The following is a 6,788-nucleotide window of genomic DNA, read 5'->3' as shown; positions in this document are numbered from 1 at the left end:
CCAAACCCCAGCACTGAGTGTCACATCGGGTTGTTTCTTGAACAACTTCAGGAACCGTGGCTCTAGCACCTCTCTGGGCAGTCCATTCCAATTATTTTCTTGCAGGAGCACAGATATGCATTTTGGCATGTAATAAAAAATGTCATATTTGGATTAAACTGTGCAATTGTTAAGTTGGTGCCATCAGAACCAGGCATGCCACGAACTATGCCCCAAGTCAAATGACCAGAGGCACTTGACTTTCCAGCTTCCAGATAACTGTCCACAGGCTCCCAACAGAACAGGTTAAAGCAGTAGAGAGAAATTATCTAGAAACAGCAGAGATCAACAATTTTCTAAGTGAGTTTTCATTTTTGAAAATATCTTAATTTATTCTTGTATGCTTTTAGATTTCATTGTTCTTGTGCTGAGGCTCACAAATGCTGTTAAGATGAATAACTATTAGCACAAAAAGAATAGTCATGGGATGTTGGTGCTATCTGTTATGAATTAAAACAGAAATTAATTTGGTTATTTGTTAATTCACATTTTCTCCCCTGATGTACATCATACCCCAGCAGCACCTGTTTCTCACACAGTTTTTTTACTTACTTGTGAAAAGTCTAAGGAGAAAAAAAATTATAGTCTTTTTTAAAAAAGGCCTGTCACAAACTGTCTAGCACTTGTACAAAGTACAGCTTACACTTCCACAGTTTGATAAACCTTTAATCATATTTGTGCAGCATCTTCATGTCATCAGTGATACCCTCATTATGTCATCCAAGCAATGAATTATTTATGCATTTTAAAATTACACAAAAATAACTTGGCATGTGAAAATTAAAATACTCCAAAATCTTTAGATCTGAGGCAATGAAATGCATAGTACTAACTGTTTTGGCTGAAAATACTGCATAAGGACCTTAGACATCCATGACCAGCATGCAGAGTCCATGATCATTTATAAAGTACCCTTCTTTTGTGTGCAATCTTGGGCCTTTCATTCACCACTCACTCCTTCTGAGAATAACTTGACATTTAAAAGCACATTCACTCCCCTAAACTTATCAGAGATATTTGCAATGCTGGACATGCTTTTCACTCAAAGAAATCTTCCTGTACAGTAATTCCTGGTAACATAGCCAGGCTTTCCAGATTCTTTGTTTCCTAGTGAGGATGGACATTTCTTTTTAGTGTGTGTATGGATGTTGATTTGTATGGCCACTGATTCATATGGTATTTAATCTTATGGACATCCAGCAGTCACACTCATGACAGCCAATGGTCAAGACAGTATGCCCTCCCTGGAACAAATCTAAAACTTTACAAAAACATGGGTTCCTTCCTATCATGTCAAATTAATTTGTATTTGTACAGAAGTTCTAAATTAAACAGGTATTTATAAATAACCAGCATTAATAGCATAGAAGATGGGTTTACATACTGCTCAGAGCTGTGAGAGATTGTAAATCATATAAGGCATTTTCATCCAAATTTTAAATCAGATACTCTAGAACACAAGATTTTCTAACAGATTACAATGAGATTTTAAGAGCAATGTTATTGTGCAGTTTACTATTGCTTCCAATTCATATTCATTATTAATTATTTCTTTTAGACTTTCGGTAATTCAGTAACTTATATGGATGTTGGATATCCCATCATCAACTAAAAGATACACTGAAATAACTTGAGAAACTGTTGATGTGTTGCTGTTGGGCTTAGGGAAGAAATGGAAGAAAGGTAAAGTTGTCAGCACAGTGACAACTGAACTAAAGCATGTCTGTGAGGTGTACTGGGCAGTCTGGAGCTCAGATAATATTAACATAAAATACTTTTCTGTGGAATTATTCATACAAAACAAATTTCTTAGGAAGATTTATGTCTAAGAGACTTTCAACCTTTTTCCCAACAGCAAGTTCACTGGGCTGTACTGGAAATAAATATGAGAAATATTTATGTCTGTGTATACAAGTTTCTCCACCCCCATCTTGTGAAACAAAATAAACTCTCCAGCAAAAAAAAAAAAAAAAAAAAAAAAAAAAAAAAAAAAAAAAAAAAAAAAAAAAAAACCCAACAAAAAACCAACACCTTTTTCTGGGTGCCAAGTTTCATCACTTCTCTGAATATGGGGAATTAGTTAAACAACCACACAGATCTTCCAGAATTTTTTTCCATTTCTTCACTGGCTAATATATCCTGGGGACTGATTTCTTCCCAGGATAGAATCTGCTAAAGCTGCATGATAAAGTTTTGGAAACAAAGTTTTGTTCCTATGATGTTCTTAATACAAGGAGATTCCAGCCACAAGAATTGTTGTGTTAGGATTGCTTGTTGGCACTGTTGCTCAAAGCAGGGGCAAGGGGAGCCTGCCACTCTCCATGAATTACACCATGAGAAAATTGCTTTCAGCCCAGCTATAAACAGACAATTATGAGAGGTTATGCATTGCCATCCTCAGGCTAGCAATGGTACTAAGAGAATTAGTCTGTAATGAGCAACAAATACTGACAAATCTTTTTACTTTTATAAAATACGTTAACTGTAAATTGCCTTCAGATTTTTGAGAAAAAAAATTGTACAGAATTTAATGTAAAGAAAATATGTTCATGGCAATAGTTATTGTCAAGTGTTCAAATCTGGAGAAAAGTTCTTTTTCTGAGTAGAAATATATGGATGTTCCTATTTAACAAAATATTTAGCAGAAGAAAATACAGGGTATCTTGCCTTTCCCAGGAGCTAGTGTGAGCACTTTTAGTTTAGAGAGGACAACTGTTCCCAGCACATTAGGAATCTCCTCTTTCTCTTTGCACTGTTTATTCCCACATAGGAACTCAGCCACAGATATGTAAATCATAAGCACCCCTGCACACAGTCTTGCATTCACTGTTCTTTGAAAAATGTATACTATAATTCTCCTCTCTTTTTCCCCCAAAATTCTTCATTAAAAGGACATTTTTGAGTGATATTAAGTGGAACAGGAATTTGAGCCTTCACCTTCAAGGTTTTGTTTTGACATATATGGTGCATCAGAGGCAATCTTACTTCTTAAAGGGATTAAGTTCTGAAACCCCTTTTTCTCCCTACTTGCATATCCCACCATCAGAGGTTAATAAAACATTGACAATCCAGAGACCCCAGAGATCAAAATTATTCTGAAAATTAATGGGATTAACAAGGCTGTTAAATGAATACAGAACCTACTAGTCCTACATGTACCACACAGGAAGATGGTTAAAATTTTTCATCTTTCCTTACTTCTGTTACCAACATAAGAAGTTACTTCTGAGGCCAAAGACAAGAATGGATGGCTTGTTCTTAAAATCATGGACTCAGAATCATGGAATGGCTAGCTTTAGAAGAAACTTTAAAGATCACATAGTTCCAATCCCCTGTGGATAGGGACGCTGTTCCCTAGATCAGATTGCTCAGGGCCCCATCTAACCTGGCTTTTAAAACTGCCAGGGATGACGCATCCACAATTTCTCCAGGCAGCCCATTCCACAGTGCTTCATCATCCTCTGAGTAAAAAATTCCTTCCTAAGCATCTAATCTAAACCTACCTTCTTTCAGTTTAAAACCATTGCCCTTTGTCCTGTCACTATCTTCCTAAATAAAAAGTCCATTTCCCTCCTTAAAAGGAGAGGGAGAGATGAAGTGATTTGCATAGTTCTGTGCTTTAATTACAAGGCGACCTTTGCCTGATGACACAACTACCCTAATTAAGTGCCATTATGCTACCCTTGGGAACTCTCTGATTAAGCCCCAATTATGTGGAGTATTTATGATGATGGCAAAAACCATCCCATTTTCTGATTGTTGCAGCACACGGTAATGATGTAAACATCTCTCAAAGGATACAAACAGACCGTGCTTTTAGCGACCCAGCAACAATGTCTGAAGCCGAAGATTTCTAAAACATTGAGAAATGTTTTAAGTTGCGTTTAAGGTAGTCTAAGTCTTTTTCAAAAATGCTGGAAGAGTGGATATGCAGTCAACAATCGATTTTTGAAGCTCTGAACCCCAGTTTTTCGTTCACTTCTCTTAGACATCAGTGGCAGGTGTCAGCGTTCTCCAAACACCTGGCTTCAATGCAGGAGTTTATTCATGCATAAGATATGTCTCTTATTAGCAAATTTCTTAGATTTTTGTCTTGTTTTTTTGAGTCTGTTTTATATGACTGATCTATTGCCACAGAGTTCTTACTCTAATAACAAATGTAACAATTCTTAGAGAAGACAAGGCATATGAAGGCATAAATGGTGCATAATGTCTAATATGCTGACTGGAAATGCTGAAATTTCCTCATTGATCTGAAACAGGAAGAAATGTCTCTATTCTGATTAAAGAAGATGCATTTAGCCATTAGACACATACTGATGCTGTGAAAATGTCATTTGAGTATAAGCACCTGATAGTTTAAAACAATAAAAAGATCTTTGAAAATTTCCTTCCTCAAAAAGTAGAACAATGTGACAGTAACAACAATTTTGGACATATGTGAGGTCTTTTTGTGTCTTTGTCTATTTAAATGGTCCGTGGTAGAACACTTGCTATGGTGATCTTCTCTACTCCCTTCGACTTTGACAAATGTAAAAATAAGCTTGTCAAGATAATATTAAGACTCATTGATCATGGATATAAACATGCAATAAATTTTAAAGCTGACGAAAAATTACAGTGCAATACTGTCAAAGGAGCAGCTAGATAATTTCCCCTTTGTTCAGTTCCCAAATGTAAAATTGAGTTGTTTTCTAAGGCAAAGGCACCATATAGATTAAAATATCATAAAGGCCAGAAAGGTTAAAAGACCATAATTAGAAAAGAAAAACATTTGCATGAAAAAAAAGGTGGGATCAATCCTTAATCCTTAGAACAGTGAAAGAAGCCAGGCATTAACATATTTTGAGAATCTAACAGAACTGAATAATAGCTTCTTTAAACTGTCATGACAGAACTTGCTTTATACTTTATTAATTAAATTCTTCAGTAGCCCAGCCCAACATTTATAAATAAACTGAAACACAACCCACATATATGCCAAAATTATTCATTCCAAGCTTGTTTTGTTTTTTTTTTCCCTCCAAATCACACCTGTTCATTCTAAATAAATGTGTTTCATTGTCAGGGTATGAACTGTTCAGCAAACTGTGTGGACAGTCACCTATGAGATGAATGTCTTACTCTACTGTTTCTGGTATCCTTGTTTGCTTTATACAGATATGTGTATCTTAAGTGATAGATGTGTGTATGTTTAAATGATTGATGTTAAAAATATCACCTCCTGATTTCTTCTATCTGTTGGAAGACTACTGTAGTACTATGATAATGTAGAAGAGGACAAAGTTATAGCAAAGATTTTGTTAAAATATCATCCAGTGCCTAAGGAGGTAATGTAATTATTTTCTTTCTGACTTGTAACAGCAGTCTCTCTGCTTCAGTCACACATCACAATTTCATTAAGCAGGCCTTCAAAACTGTATTAATATCTCAAAGCATGGGGGCAAAAAATGTCAAATAATGGATACAGTTGGAAAGAAGTTATTTAGTCATTGAAAAATGCATCTTCAAGGCAAACAAGGAATTAATAGCTATTTTTTGGCTGAAACAAAAATGTCAAACTGTGTAAGAAATTTTTCATTAAATGTAAAGAAACTTCAAACTGGGCACTGTTAGGAAAGTCTTTGGCAGGGTGAAAACCCAGCTCAGTCTCCCAAGGACTTGGCAGAGGAAACAGAAAGTTGTGAACTGAAACTCAGCCCCAAAGTAGGATGAGCAGTGGGACTGCATCATGGGAGGAGAACAGGCATGGTCCCCTCCTCTCACTGCCCACAGGGAGACTGAACATGCTCAGACACACGGCTTGCTTTGAAACTCTTACATGGATTTACTAATCTCTGAAATATATTTGAGTGTCTTATGTGTATGTCAGGACAAAAACGTTCCTTTTTTCCACTATCTTTTCCTCCCTTCTTTTTCAGCCTTCCACAAAGAGATCTGGGAGTGCTGGTCAGCAGGAGGCTGAATGTGAGCCAGCACTGGCAGCCCCCTCCCCTCCTCTCCCCTTCACTCCTACTCTGGGAATACATTGAAAATTAGATTGAGAACTACACTGGCAGGTATTGTGTGTGTGTGTGTGTGTGTGTGTATATATATATATATATATATATATATATATATATATATTCTGGGTTTTCCAAGTCCCTAGATACAGTCAGAAAATTAAAGCAAATGTTTGAAAAGGCTAAGAAATGCCAGTCTGCCACTTGAAGCTGATTTGTTTAATCTTTTCCAACACATTGTGTGAAAAAGTGTCTTTTTATAAAAAGAAAAATCAGTATTTTTATGATCAGTTTGGCACTGCCATCTACCACCCCAACAGCTGTCACTCTTATCTAATTGGCCATTCTGGAACAGAAAAGGAAGTTCTATTAAAGAAAGCTTGCAGAGCAACATTATGAAGTGATTCCAATGTTCCATTTAATTAGTCCAAAGTGATAGTCTTAAAAACATTTTGTATCCACCTATCAATGGAAAAAAATAGTTTCTTAAGCAGTCATTCTCAGGCTGAGTAATTCTGGCATAAAAGCTAAAGTTCTACTGATGATTCAAGGAAATAATTCTCTTTGAAAACAATTCCGTTCATAATGAAAATAAGTTTATTTGGGTTTTTCCTCCTTCATATCTATGAGTATAACCAGGAAAAGAAGATATTAATTGGATGACTAATTAAATACTGTATGATTTTTTGCTTAGTCCAGTTAGGTGTAAAATTTCAAGCTGTGTGGCATGCAGGCCAAGAGAAATCC

The sequence above is a fragment of the Malurus melanocephalus genome, unplaced genomic scaffold (genome assembly GCF_030028575.1).
Source record: "Malurus melanocephalus ecotype Western Australia unplaced genomic scaffold, MMel_1.1 scaffold_705, whole genome shotgun sequence".
Taxonomy (NCBI): domain Eukaryota; kingdom Metazoa; phylum Chordata; class Aves; order Passeriformes; family Maluridae; genus Malurus; species Malurus melanocephalus.
Note: the sequence above shows the minus strand (reverse complement) of the source record.